The 14,778-nt window shown below is 39.9% G+C and overlaps 1 long non-coding RNA gene across 1 annotated transcript; it reads right to left on the minus strand.

Annotated features, from left to right (window-relative positions):
* Positions 1-10,706: 10,706 nt before the first annotated feature.
* Positions 10,707-14,039, minus strand: LOC122221305. Its single transcript, XR_006203151.1, has 3 exons — positions 13,971-14,039; positions 13,236-13,467; positions 10,707-10,921 (listed from the first exon to the last, which is right to left on the minus strand). It is a non-coding gene; the product is annotated as an uncharacterized LOC122221305 (long non-coding RNA).
* Positions 14,040-14,778: the final 739 nt, after the last annotated feature.

The following is a 14,778-nucleotide window of genomic DNA, read 5'->3' on the forward strand; positions in this document are numbered from 1 at the left end:
AGAACCTCCCGGACCCCACTCTGCTCCTCAGGATTCGCCCTTCCCACTGGAGCACTGCCAGGTATTGAGCTGCAGAGTTGCAGCCTTTGCGCTCCCCTTGTTTACAGTCTTAATGGAATTTAAACCGTCTCCTTTCTCCTTTCTCCCTTTTTAGTTTAGTCCCTGCGGCCGTTTCCAATTTTCCACTTTCTCTCTAGCTGCTTTTGGGGAGGGGTGCTTTTCCCATATTCTCCCCCCATCTCCATCCTCTCTTCACCCACAAAAGCACCTCCCTGCCCTCCAAAGCTTCTCACTCCCCAAGTTCACTTCTCCGCGCTGCATACCTGCTGAATTCTGTGGTTCAGGTTGGCCGTTTGTTGTGTTAATCCTCCAATCAGTTTTCTAGGTGTGCAGGATGGTTTAGTGTTGGTCTGGCTGTATTTCATGGACGTGAGACACACAAAAAACTTCCATGCTGTTCCGCCATCTTGGTTCCTCCCCCCTCTATTTGTCTTTTTAAACCAATTTATACATAATCTTTGATAACAAATAAAAAACCCAACAATAACAATCCCACAGCCTCAACAGAGGCCTGGCTTTTAGACCAAACCTATTCACTGCCCATCTACGTGCCCTTTGGCTTTGCCTCCTGCTGATTGGCTATCTCTTCGTGGATTTTGTCCTCCCTCTGACATCCTTTGTCTATAGGATAGGGACCCTCCCAGGTTTCTCAGAGTCTGAACAAGAAGCACTAATCACAGAATGTGAAGGTTGAAACCCCCCGTTAGATACCACCCTGCACACTTCTTGTTTTACTGATATGGGAATCCAGCTGATGGTGAGTGAGTGACCCACCCAAAGACACTACTCATTAATTTCAGCTTCTGCCTGAATTGAATCTTAGGTCTCCTGAGTCTGTGATGGGTGTTCCTTCCACTGCTACAAAGTACAGTGTGAATGTATTCTGATCCATGCGAACCTTGCTCCATGCTGCTGACTCTCTCAGTGTTCTGCATCTCCAACTCACCTGTCATCTATGCTCTGTTTTGAGCTTTATTGGAATTACCCTTGGGGTGTTTGGCTTGTTGGGGAGTCCTGTGCTATTTACCCTGCCCTCTGCTTCCCTCTGCTGGTGACAGGTGATCTTTGCTGTTCACCCTTCTTGTGGCCTAAGGGGCCACTAAAATATGTTACTTTTGGCACTTTTGACACTACCTCTCAGTGAAGAAGATCCTTTGCTTCAGGGCATGATTGTGCCCTCTGATCTGTGCCAATCTGTGACCATTTCTATCTGTTATAGGCCCTTGCTTGCTGCATGAATTGAATGAATAGTGTAGACATTACCTGGGAGCTTGTTGGAAATGCAGAATCTTGGGCCTCCACATTTACTGAATCAGATTCTGCAGTTTAACTAGATTCCCTTTCATATACACATAAAAGTTTGTGAAGCACTGCTCTTGATCAAAGTCAACTACACTTTGAGAAAAAATCAGGATCAATCTTACCTACTTGGTAATTATTTCTGATCACTCTGACACCTGTTCCAGTCCTGTTACTTGATAATGATGAATTCTGGCCTAGATGCTTTTTTCTGCTCCATTTCAGCCAGGATGGCTGCCTACAATAGCAAAGAAAGAGGTAGCACACATGGAATTCTAAATTTTAAAAATCCACTAAATTAAAATTAACCTAATCCATTAGGCAAATGGTGGAAAGGCATAGCACATGAATTGTGGGACAGTACTATAATCATTCTACATATTTTTTGTCTTTACCTCCCACATTTATTAATATAAGTGCTACGTTTTGGCTTTGAAGATAAACTAAAATTATTCCGTAAGGATCTATTTTGTTTATAATTTATAAAATCTCTATAATTACAATGGGTATTTAGGAAACATTAATCTGGGGGCTTTAGGGAATACTAGAAATGCAACATGTTGCTAACTGAGGTGTCCTCCATGTGTTCCTACACAACTTCATTCATTCCCAGACATTTGTTCAACAAAGGTTTACTGAGCACCCACTCTGACCTAGGCAGTCTCTTAGATGCTGAGAATTGAGGGCAGATCTAGTTTCTGCTTTCATTGATCTTCCAGTCTAATGCAGAAGACAGCTATTAAACAACTTATGATATAATAGCAAATGTGACAAGTACCTAAAGAGAAAGTATAAGGTGATGGAAGATCAGGTTGGCTTCTAGGTAAAAATGACACTTAAATGGTATTGGAACTGGTGAAGGGTTGGGGGGTGGGGTGGGCATTTTAGTCAGAGGAGGTCCTGAGAGGAGCAGGGGTTGAGGGGAGCACCAGGAAGGTGACTGTGGCTGCAGCACAAAGATAGAGTGACTGTGAGCTATGTCAGGGCTAAATCTGCAGGTTCAATAGGACTTGGAACTTCTTGGTGATTTGTCATGAGAACAAAGGGAGCCACTGAAGATTTGAACACCCGAGAATGACATGAAATGAACTTATCATTCACACCAACATGCTGTTGTTCATACAGGTTGAAGCTGAACTGAATCTCTCGGCCATGACACCAGCTTGGGGGAGTACCTGTCTTTGATTTAAGTGTGTTCTCTGAGCCTTTGGAATGGCTCATCACTTTCCTTCCCTCCTTCTCTCATTGCAATGTGGTGACCTCTCCCACAGAGCTAAACTGCTTTGGCTGGGGTTCGGGAACAGACTATATCCCACCGCACCCAGTAAAATGGAAAAAGACACCCAGTTCTCCTCCTTCCTCATTTCCATGAGCACAGTACTACAGATTGTGGCTACCTATATTTCATCAACTCCCTGAAATAGGTCCTCTCCCACGCACCCCAGCCAACTCCTGCTCCAAAGCTTCAGTGGATAAATTTGATATAGTCCCCATAATGTATTCTGACTCTGTATCAAATGGCGCTTATTCTGTGAAAATAAGCCTCTGGTGTATAAAAGTTAAGGGTAGTTTTCTCTAAGCTTAAAGGAGACATTGGTGCCAGTTTATCCCTGGGTATAATTACTGGAAAGGGAAGTTCAAAGGGAGAACTCTGCTTTGACAAGAAGAATCTAAAAAGTATGATTTTGCTAAAAAAAAGATTTTACTTCAGGAAGAAGTACTCCATACTATTTTAGAAGGAACAGGTGGATTACCTAGGAACTCTGAAAACTAACTAGCAGGCATGTCTGATTTTATAGCTTTCCACAGGGTAGAGGAAAGATAACATCAATTTATTATTGGAAATGGAATTTACTTTTAAAATAATTATGTAGATTGGTTAACTTGGCAACAAATTATATATATAAAAAATAAAATAATATTGTAGAGACTGTGAGAAAGAGAAGTCAAAATAAAGTTCATGTGAGTCAGAAAGACATTAAGTTTTGTCCAGTTTTCTGTATTGTTATTACTGAAAACTTGCTTAATTAGTGAAATACATTATTTAAGATTTCTTAACATATGTAACTATTTTTCATAAGTAATACTGACATGTAGTACTTAACATCTATTTTTGTCATAAGCCCCAATGGACAGCTAAGTTGGTTTGCAATGGGTCAAACTGATCGGCCACTTGAGCTTGTGGCTGGTGGGAGCAGTCTGGTCTTCACAGATGTCCCAAGAAGCCAGGGAGAACCAGTCTCAGAACAAAAACCAAAGTAGGTGTGTAGTCCCTAAAATAAATTTCTCCAAACTTATTTAGCACTAGTCTGACCACACCAGTACCTACTGCTTTGGGTTGAAGCCAGGAATATGATTTTGCAATCTTAGTCTGCTACCAATATTTCAAAGAATGATGTAAAATCTTAAAGCTGGCTGATTGTATACTGATTTACACATTTCTACTAGTGCTAACATAAGCACTTGCCATATAACACACTGAGAGATTCTGGAGTGAAATCAGACGATGACAGGTCATAACTCCCAAGAATTCTGAGCAACAAGAGACTGTCTAGGCCCTTTTAGAACTTTCCCTGAGCCATCAATGGAGCAGGCAGAGTTTGAGGATGATTTATCCCTCAGCTGAAGCCTATTCAAGTCACTTTCTAGGAAAAAAAATATGCTGCTTTCCAGGGAGCTGTCATTTCTGTCCATATTTCCTTTTTACCCACCAATCTTCCTTGAACCAGACTAGCAAATATGGGAGCAAGAGTGCAGAACCATGTTCTGTGGATCAGCATTTAACAGTTGAACAGTTGAAATTCTAGAAGGGAGGCCAGTGTTTGGGTGCTCTCAAAATCAATAAGGGCATTTTTAATGGAACAGAAATGTTTTCGGTATGGCAGATAGCTAAGGGATTTCACACTATCACTTCTTGGAAAAATTAATAAGTACAGTAAAATATGTGGTTTTCTTTAGATGTTCCTGATACTTTTTCCTATGAGATTTCTCTTTGTGATTTTTTTTTTGTGTGTCTGCTCTTTCATGCTTCTGTGTACCAAAAAAAAAAAAAAAAAAAAAAAAAAGTGTTTCCAATATGACTGGTGGCAAAAGTCAGCCAGGCTGGAGGTCTGTCCCTTTGCTGTAGCTATCACTTCCTTATAGAAAGGTGCTTATTGTGGGGGGCAGGGGTTTGCAGAATGTACCAAACTGGGTGAAGTTAAAAGAAAACCATGGGCAAAGGAAATGGCTATATTGAGTGAACTTAAAATGTCCTATTTTCTGCAGAGGCCCATATAACACACTGACCTCTTAGAGCCATGTTCACAGGTTATTAAAACCTGGGTGTGCAAAAACGTCCAGAATTTATTGGCCTCTTTCTCGTTCTGTCCTTGCCCCAAGACAGAGCAAGGGGCTCCTAAGCAAGTTGGGCTTAGGCAGTTAGACTATTCTAGTGAAGAGGAAGAGAAAAGAAAGTGAGGGGAAGAGAATCACATTTAGAATGGCAGCTTTAAATTTGAAGAGACCAAGTAAACTTAATCAAGTGGAAACAAAGGTTCAAGAGCTAAAATAACATCGCTTTTGGAAAAATAAAGAGATGTAAATTTTTGCACCTCCCAGTCTCAGTACATAATCTATGAAATTTATTTCTGTTCAGTCACCAAACAGAGCACAGCGGCATCTGCACCACAGATTTTCCCAAGAGCACTTCTACGTGCGGTCCTTAAAAACCATCCTGGTGAGCTTCCCAAAGCAAAATTATCTCCAAAGGTCACCAGTATTTACCTTCAGAAATATGAAGGCTAGCAGTTCCTCACTGGCTGTCCCTTTGCTAAAAAAAAACGTTCTTCATCTGGCATTGGCCAGTTTTGAAATGCCCAATTCTGACTTGTTGAATGCATATGGCATACCCAGTGCTATGTAACTCTGGGATATAGCAATAAATATACCTGTGGTGCAGTCCTGCCCAAGAAGAGCCTACATTCTAGTCAGGTAAGTAAGATACATACATATTGAGTAAATAATTAAGGGATAGGAAGTCTCATTGTGATACCACTGGATAATAATGGCATTTATGATGAAGCTACTATGGACCAGCTTCTTTACTATTCACTCTATGTCTATTAACTCATTTATCCTGCCAACAATCCTAAAGGGTGGGAGCAATAATTATCTCCATTTGCAGAAGTCAAAATGGAGACACAGTTGGTTAATACCATTACCAGACTCTAAGTGGTTGAACTAGCATTTGTAATGGGCAGTCTGTTTCCAGGGCTTGAGCTCTAAGCTCTGAGATTTACTATCTACCAGAATTAGAAGGGAGTAAAATGTCATTTGGATGGTTTCTTAGAAAAAACAGAGTTTGAGCTGAGTCTAGAAATATGAGTATGCAGGTGTGAACTGCCAGAAGCAGAAGCTGGAAGGGCTTTCTAGACAGGGGAACAGCATGAACATGGGTGGGCTCCAGGCAGAATGAGTGGAGGGACAGTAGGGAGATACATCCACTTACAGGCCTTTGTGTTCCAGTGGAAGGAGAAGGGCTTCTGGGATTACATCTACTTTAGTGCAAGTTCTAGCTCAGGTGCTCTCTTGATCAATTTCCCTGAGCCTCAGTTTCTTCATTTGTCATTTGAGGGGAAGTCATACTCTCATCACAGGGTTATTAGTATTAGATATTATGTACATAGTCTCTAGTACAGAAACTGTCATAATGTAGGTGCCCAATAAAAGGAAGCTATTATATTATTTTTAAAGCTGTGTTAGGAGGAGTGGGAACTCATATAAAACAGGGAGATGGGACCAGACTGTGGAAGACCTTGCAACTTTGGAAGTAAAATCTCAACCTTTGCACCAGTGGTTTCCAAACAAGTATATGACTCACTAACGGGCAGTGATCAACAGAGTAGGCAATAGTAAGTTTGTTTTATTTATTTTTTAATAAAATAGAGCTGGGATTGAAATTTCAGAGTGTATTGGGCTAAGAAAGTGTTGTTTCATGATGCTGTTGATTCAGTTTGTGAATATTTTTGTGTAGTTTATAAATATGTGTGTAGGGTCTAGATATAAAAATCATTTTGTACTGTGGGTCAAGGCAAAGAATAGGTTTAAAAGTCACCGGTGTAGGTGGTGTATTCCTCTACTGATTTCAGATTTTTCAAAAGATAAAAACTTACCAAAAAGACCCAGGGCAATTTTGAAAGGCATGACACTGTGGTAAGTGTAGATTATAAACATGGCAGAGTGAGACTATGTGGAGAGTTCATATTGGGTTCATCCTGTGGGGCTGCAGAGGCACGATATGGTGTCCTGTGCCAAACAGCATGAGGGAATAGGAGTTCCTTTGTAGGAGCCACACTTTACTGCTTTTGACCTGAAGAAGTCATGTGGTAAAACTTGTTCCAAGCATGGCTAACAAATTTTACAAGTCTTTTGGAAAATTTGTGTCAGTTCAAAACTTCCTAGAGAAAAAAAAAACAACACAGGTATGAAATCATCAATCTTACAGAAATACTATTTTGAATTTTGCTAAATAGAAGAAATTTTTCCCAAGGTGTCTTCTCTACCCTCTCCCCAGCAGTATCTTTTAATCTAACCATTTGATATGTTGGGTCTGTAGAATTTCCTCATTCTTAGGAGGCAAGAACTGGTGCTTCACCTGTTGTCAATGGCAACCATGAAAAGAAAAAGAAAAGCTGAAGGGTGGAGAGCTGGAGAAGGGAATGCAACAGATATTTAACAGTTACCAGTGAACAATGGAAGCCTACAAGAATCCTGTCCTAAAAGGCTTCATAAGTGAGATTCCTCTTTGCTTTACCAGACAGGATTTTGTGTATCCTCCAACTTCGTGTATCACTCTGCCTCCAGTGTACTCCAGCCCTTCTTTCTCACATGTATCAAAGCGGTTAGCCACAGTTCACATCTGACCTCTCTAAGGCCTGCAGTGATTTTGACCCAGGTTCTTATAGGTGCATCCTAGAAGTTATGTTTCTGTTCTGGAGGGAGAAACTATTGTTGTTTTCTAATTATTCTTGCCTTCCAGGAAAATGTTCTGGTATCTCCCCTCTAGTTTCACATTCTTACTTTCCTGCTCTGTTTGGCCTTTGAAAACTATTCCCTTTTCCCCTTGGCAGTGATTTGAGAAATTGCCCTTCTGCAGCCTGTGTCTTTATTTCATAACATATATTCTTCCCCAGGCTCTCTAGTAATTATTTTGACCTTAGAGTTTTCTGGAGGACAGTAAATTCCTATATTGTCCAAGCTCCACTTCCATCTACCAAATTGGTTCTGTTCTCCTTTTGCTTAAGGCCAGGAAAATTGTCTCTTCACAATTTGTCTCTTGACAATCTGTTTTTTGTTTTTCATTAAAATCTACATAAAGCAACTCTCCGCTTCTAGAATACTTCCTACTTCCTGAATGCCTAAACTCACTTCCCCTTCTTCTGAGACATTTTCCAATACTACTTTTTAACAAGTAAAAATGTGCACTGGATTCCCAAGACCCCAACTACACCCACAAAGGGCCAAAGAAAAAAGGACAATTAAGCACATGAGATGTTAAGTTCAGTAGTGACTTGGGTCCCAAGCAGTCTGAACGCTTTTGGGTATTTTATTTAGCCACCTGACAATAGCACTTTCTTTTAAATTTCTTGATTATGAAATCATTTTGTGTGAGTAATGGTATGAGGTGAAACATGTCTTGGTGAAAGGTATTTCTTTTCCAACTTCTCCAATTGTTGTCTCGTGGGACATTCAAAATGTTTTGACTCTTTGATTTGAAGATGATAATGTAACAACATATGGATTCCTCCAATCTGTGTATTTTCATCAAAGGTATACAGTCTATTGGAACAACATACTTGAAAGTTAGAAAAAATTAGGATGAGACACTCTCTTCTATTATTATGATTTTAAATCAGGAAAAATGAAAGGCTCTATCTCTTGTTCTCACTGCAGCTAACATCAGAGTCCTTCTTGATATGTTATCAGTACATTGTCACTACTGAGTGTCCTACAGGGGGCTATATGACACCTGGTACTCTGCATACATTCATTTCAACAAACTTGAAATGCAGAGGTTACTTATCAACATTTTCCTGATGAGGAGAGCCTCAGAGAGGTTAGATGGCCTTTCGAGTGCCAAGAGCTAACTAAGAAGCCAAAGAGTAGCAATGCAAGATAGATGCCTTGGTCCACAAAGCCAGGACTTCTCCCATTGTTTATAGATGCTTCATTCACCACTTGTGTATTTTGGGACCTAAAGTCTGCACTGTCCAATATTGTAACCACTAGCCACAGGTGCCTATTGTGTGCTTGAAATGTGGCCAGCCCAAACTGAGATGTGGATTTCAAAGACTTAATAATATAAAAGGGATGTAACATCGTATTCATAATTTTAAAAATACATGACATATTAAATATTGAAATGCTAATAGTTTAGGTATATTGGGTTAAATGTAGTTTATTACTATTTTGAGCATATTATTAAAATTAGGTTAATCTGTTTCTTTTTAACTTCTTAAAGTGACTACTGGAAATTTTAAAATTACTTTTGTAGCCTGCATTATATTTCTGTCAGACAGTATTGTACGGATCTCAATAGAAGAGAGTACTGATAAACTTTATTATTCCCTATGTCCCCTAAGAAATCTGACTTAGTTAATCACTGCTGTGCCCCAGACTGGTGACTGTGGCTTGGGCCACACCCCTGTACTTGTATGTATAGTTTATTCTCTACTTAGGGAGTCTGAACCTTTTAATGGTCCTTGCCAGAGCCTCATCCCTTCAGCTCAAGGTCAGTGGGGCGTTTTGGCTTGCACACAGATGTCCCCTTTTCTTGCCTGGCTGTGTGCCAGACTGTGTGTCTGTTGCTATGTTGCTCTGCTTCTCAGCCACCAAAATCAACATTACCTTATTCTGCTGCAGATCCTTGTGAGATAGTCTGTGGGGGAAATTTTGGCCCTAAAAGTCTTGGCTAAAGGCCTGTGAATCTTTAGAAATGGTTCCAGGGCGCCTGGGTGGCTCAGTCGGTTAAGCCTCCGACTTCGGTTCAGGTCATGATCTCATGGTCTGTGAGTTCAAGCCCCTCATTGGGCTCTGTGCTGACAGCTCAGAGCCTGGAGCCTGTTTCAGATTCTGTGTCTCCCTCTCTCTCTGCTCCTCCCCTGCTTGTGCTCTGTCTCTCTCTCTCTCTCTCTCTCTCAACAATAAATAAATGAACATTAAAAAAAATTTAAAAAAAATGGTTCCAGAAGTCGCAAGTAAGCAGTGTGATTTGGGAAAAATGGATATATCTTCCATCACTTGTCCAAATTCTATATGCAGACATCTGACTCACCCTATTGCCCATCTCAACACTCACTTGGCTTGACTTAAAATTCACATCATTCATGCTTGTTGTCTTATAAATATTCAGTAAACTTTTCAGATGCCCAACCAAATCCTGGGTTATGTGTTCCTTTGGATGATGAGTAAAGTAGAAAATAAAAATAATGGGTTATTTTACTGACAAGATTGGCTACTTTGTCAAACCTTTTTTTTTTTTTTTATTTAAACCACAAGAAATTCTCATCATATGTACTTAATTCATTCTACTACACATTTATTTATTCATTCATTGATATAACATTTATTGTGTAGTAGGTACTTCAGGGTACCCAAGGGATATGTGTTCCCTCCCCTTAAAGTACATTTGTAAGCTGCATATGCAAATAGACACAACATTTGGCTAAATGTGAATTTCTATTGGGGAACACTAACAGAGGGCCCTTTAGAGTTTAGAGGGAAAAGAATCTCTGCTTCAGGATGACCAGGGAAAACCTTTAAAAAGGGAGGTGTAAATTCTGGACTGAACTTCGAAAGATCAAAGAGAGTTCAAGAAAAAAGGATGAGAATGGCGAATGGAAAGGGGTCAGGAGTTCGGCTAGAATATGATGTCTGTGTATGTGGGGAACAGGAGCTGAGGTTGGGAAGGTAGGTAGAGATCAGATTAAATTCAATTCGTCAGCGCTAGACTGAGGAGTGTCTATTCCTTACTCTTCCCACTTTCTCCATAAATGATACTAGGAAAAGCATAGAGTAAATAAATTTGAAGAAACATCTACAATGAAATAATAAAACATAATAGAAACTGCTACACTAAAAGAATTACAAATTAAAATAGGAAGATGAGAGCAAATGACACAGCCGAGTAGAAGCTCTGTTTATCAGCTTCCTTGTGGTCAAAGCAAAAAGGGAGGTAAGACTGATTTTATAATTATCACGGTCTGCAAGGAAGAAACTGTCAGTTCTAAAAGCTTTTCTTAGCATCAAATTTAAAAGAAATTTTTGACATGGACTGAATTGTATGTAGAGAATTCTTTAACTCCACATATTCATTTTAATGTCCCTTATAAAACCAGAGGAAAAATACTCTGTAGATTGGTGCTTTTCAGATTGCAGTGTGCATACAATCACCTGAGGAACTTATTACAATGCAGATCCTGAATCAGAAGGTCTGGGGTGGGCTTGCTGTCCTGCATTTTTAGTAAGCTTCTGCTGTTGCTGCTGCTGCCATCTGCAGAGTGCAGTCTGAGTAGGTCAGCTACTAGAGAAATGTATAAAAGCAGGGAATCAGAAAGATGCATATGATATTCATTTTATTATAACTAAAGGTGTAGTCATTTAGCCGTTTTTTGATGTAGAGCCAGGGATTTTTCTTTACAATGCAACCTGAATGAGGAATGATTCTGAATTTCTACATTTTTGGAAATTTCCCAATTTTTTACAGTTGTCTAATATAAATCTAGTGTGACACCAATTTTTAGCACCTAATTTACTGAGCGTATCGAAAGCAATCCACTAAGTTTTCACAGAAACAACTGATCTCTTTTCATCCGCATCTTGATCACTTTATATAATATCTAACCAAATTGTAAATTATAATAACAAAAATAACTAGTATAAATAGATTTGAGAGAAAACACAACTTTTCGCAGCACAAGTTAACACAACTATTCGCAACACAAGAAAACAAAGTTATTCCCAAACGAATAACTGGGGAGACGGAAATGTCCAGATTTGCTAGCTGCGAGCATTCAGCTGGCCATGTGCTTTCCTCAGTGCATTTTCAGAGGGAATGGGGAACATCTGTTAATCAGCAAACTGGATAAGTGGAGGTCAGCTAGTGTGACTCTAAGAGAGCAGAGGCCAAGAATCCAGCTCTCAGATAATTAGGCTGGATAGAGTAGATAAAGGCCTGGATGGGCAATGTATCCTCCAACCATATTCTTTAAATGTTTTATCTTGACTTGATGAGAGCTGGACAGCAGCTAATTCAACACTGTGCTCTTTGGCAAGGCCTTGGAGGAGGCACAATCTGGGGAATCTTCCTTATTGAGGGTAGGGCTCAGTGAATGGTAGACACTGAGTGAATGGTTCTGGAAGGTCCAGGTTATCTGGAACAAGCCAATTTGTGGTGGTGTCAAGTCCATAGAGTTTCTGGTCTCCACCTAGGAGCAGAGCTTCTTGGGGAGCCAGTCAAATTTTTTGTGCCACCCAGAAACACACAAGGGACGGATTAAGACAAAATGCTTTCAGCATGTAAGATACAAAAGATCAATGTATAAAGAGCTCCTACACATAAATAAAAAGACATCAAATCCAATTACTAAAGGAAAAAGTATTTGAACAGGTAATTTACTCAAGTTCCTGGGAATGTAGATTAAAATAAACTCTTGGATTAACAAAAATTAAAAGATCTCATAATATATAATGTTAGTAGGTATGTGGGCTAATGGGCATGCATACACTATTGTGATTATGTAATTTGATACTCTTTTTGAAGAGTAATCTCACAGCATTAATTAAAAAACTATGTCTTGAGTGCCTCCTAGGTGCCAACGCTACACTATGGGTTGGGGATATAACCGTAAACACAAAGTCCTATTCTCATAGTGGAAGGAGATAGATAATAAACAAACCAATATACATCTGGGTTTAATAAAAGCTGAGAAGAAAATCAAGCAAAGTAAGGGATGAGAATGACAGAGGTGAGTGGGGCACTATTTTATATCAGATAGCTAGGGATGCCCTCGGATAAGCTGACATTTGACTATTTGCATCTCTTAGTAGAAAAACATATCTATACACATAGGAATTAAAAGAGCTTCAAGACCTATTGTTTACTGAAAATAATGAGTTGCAGAACCGTGTCTTGGGTATAATCCTTTTATGTTAAAAATGTGGTGGGGCGCCTGGGTGGCTCAGTCAGTTAAGCGTCCGACTCTTGATTTCAGCACAGGTCATGATTTCATGGTCCGTTAGATCAAGCCCTGCATTGGGCTCTGTGCTGACACTGTGGGGCCTCCTTGGGATTCTCTCTGTCCCTCTCTCTCCACTCCTCCCCCCTTAAAATAAATAAATAAAATTTTTAAAAAGGTTGTTTGTGGGCACTTAAATAAATAAATGGCCATATATAGTACTTAGGTACAATACAACAAATACATAGAAGGGTGCACACCACCTCCCCGAACTTCCAACCCTGGTTATCTCTGGGGTTAAGTTTGTTTGCAAAGGCTGTGATAGGAAAGAGGGAGATCCTGTAACCTGCCCTATGAGAATTTTTTTTAAATAAAAAACAGAATGAAATACTGGAAAGACACAATAACATTTGGGAAAAAGTACAAATTTAGTAGAAAATTGCAATGATGAAACATATTTTCACCAAGCATTTGGGACTATGAAGTTAAAGAAAAATATCAGCAGATTTAAGAAAGGAGAGCAAGTCAGGCAAAAGGTGGCTGGATGTCACAGAGGGAAGCACAGGCTGAGCCATAGTTCACACTGAGACACCACCCACTCATTTGTGGTGAGGGTGAGGCCTTCAGCCACTTAACCAGCCTAAGAGTCAGTTTCCTTACCTGTAAAAAGGGATAACTACTTCTCATAGTAGTTGTGCTAAACGAGTTGATTCACATGCAGTGTTCAGAACACTGTGTGGCACATAGTTAAGTCTTTCATAAATGTTAGCTATTAAATAGGTCCTCGGTTCCACCAAGTTAGAGAAGGCTTCACACAGGCAGGCAGCCCTCTAGCAGAAGGAAGGCAGGACCCCCTGACTTGCTCTTCAGCATCTTGGCACTTCTCAAATATCTGTGAAGTTTGAAAAATATAGTTCAGTAATTAATCAGAGTACAAAGGATGGACTGATGCGTGGTTTAGAGGTCAGGGAACATGTGTGGAACCCAAGAGTCCCATATGGTAGAGCTCAGATCTGGCTCCACCCACTTCATAGCCATCACCTTTGTTTGTTGAAAACTAAACAGCTCTTCAGACCCCTGCTGGGGTGCTATTTGCACATACACACAGAGAGAAAACAATAGGCAGGTCCTGTTTGCTATGCTGACATTTGCCTTAATAAGCTGTATTATTGGTCCTCAGAAAATCAAGGGGTTTAGTTGTTGTTCTAGCTTTCTAGGAAATGTAAGCTTGCACACCTCAAAATGAGTTAACTTTAAAATAAATTACTAGACATTTTTAAGTTTCCAGGAACCAATTTGCAAACTCTGCCTGTTGTGTTCTTCTTGTTGCAAATGGCAGGATTGGGTGACATACTTAATTTTGCTGAGGACAGAGGTTAGGGGACCCTGCCTGACCTTCGGTTTAGGGAGAGGAAACCCAGAATTTTCCAGCATCCCACTGCACACCCCTTTTCTTACTGCTTCTTCAATACAGCTTCTCCCTTTATCCTCCAGAATGTTGCCAGGTAAGCTGAGGTGTATTATGACCTACCAGAGTCACTGCATAAAGAGCTTTGGGACAAAGCCAGGTGCATTCACAAGACACTCAATCACCCCAAGGGCTGACCTATCAGATCCCCTTGTGGAGCAGTAAGTGGTCACATGCTATTTGTCAAGCTGACCTCAGCAGTTTCTCTCTCCCTTAACCTTTCTCTTCATTTTTGTCTTCTTTCCATTCACATCCCTCTCTTCATTCAACTCTTGTCTCCATTCTCCATCTCCTTTTCTATGTATTTGCTATGTTAGTTCCCATCTTGTTCCTATGGAGCACACTCACCAACACTGTGTCCATAATTTTATGTTTATTTTAATATCCTTATGTATGTTTGAAATAGACATATCTACAGATGTTGTCTCAGATGAAAAACATTGTCATTTACTAAGCGAGAGCAGGCTTAGTCAGGTCACCATTTCCCTATAAAATTTTATTGACCACTCTTTTCAAATGCTTCATAGCATCTTTGAGAAATAACATCTTTGGGGAATGAGCCATAAGTTATTGGCAGAAATTAGCTTTAGTAAATACTTATTAAGTATTCTCATGATACAGGAGCAAGCAACAGTCGTCTCTGTGCCTGAGTGTTTTGAGAATTTACGCATAGAAGCAGTAGCAATGTTCCTGGTAGATGGTGACCTTAGAGTTTAAGTGCTTCAGATGATTCAG

This window comes from Panthera leo, chromosome B3 (assembly GCF_018350215.1).
Source record: "Panthera leo isolate Ple1 chromosome B3, P.leo_Ple1_pat1.1, whole genome shotgun sequence".
NCBI lineage: Eukaryota > Metazoa > Chordata > Mammalia > Carnivora > Felidae > Panthera > Panthera leo.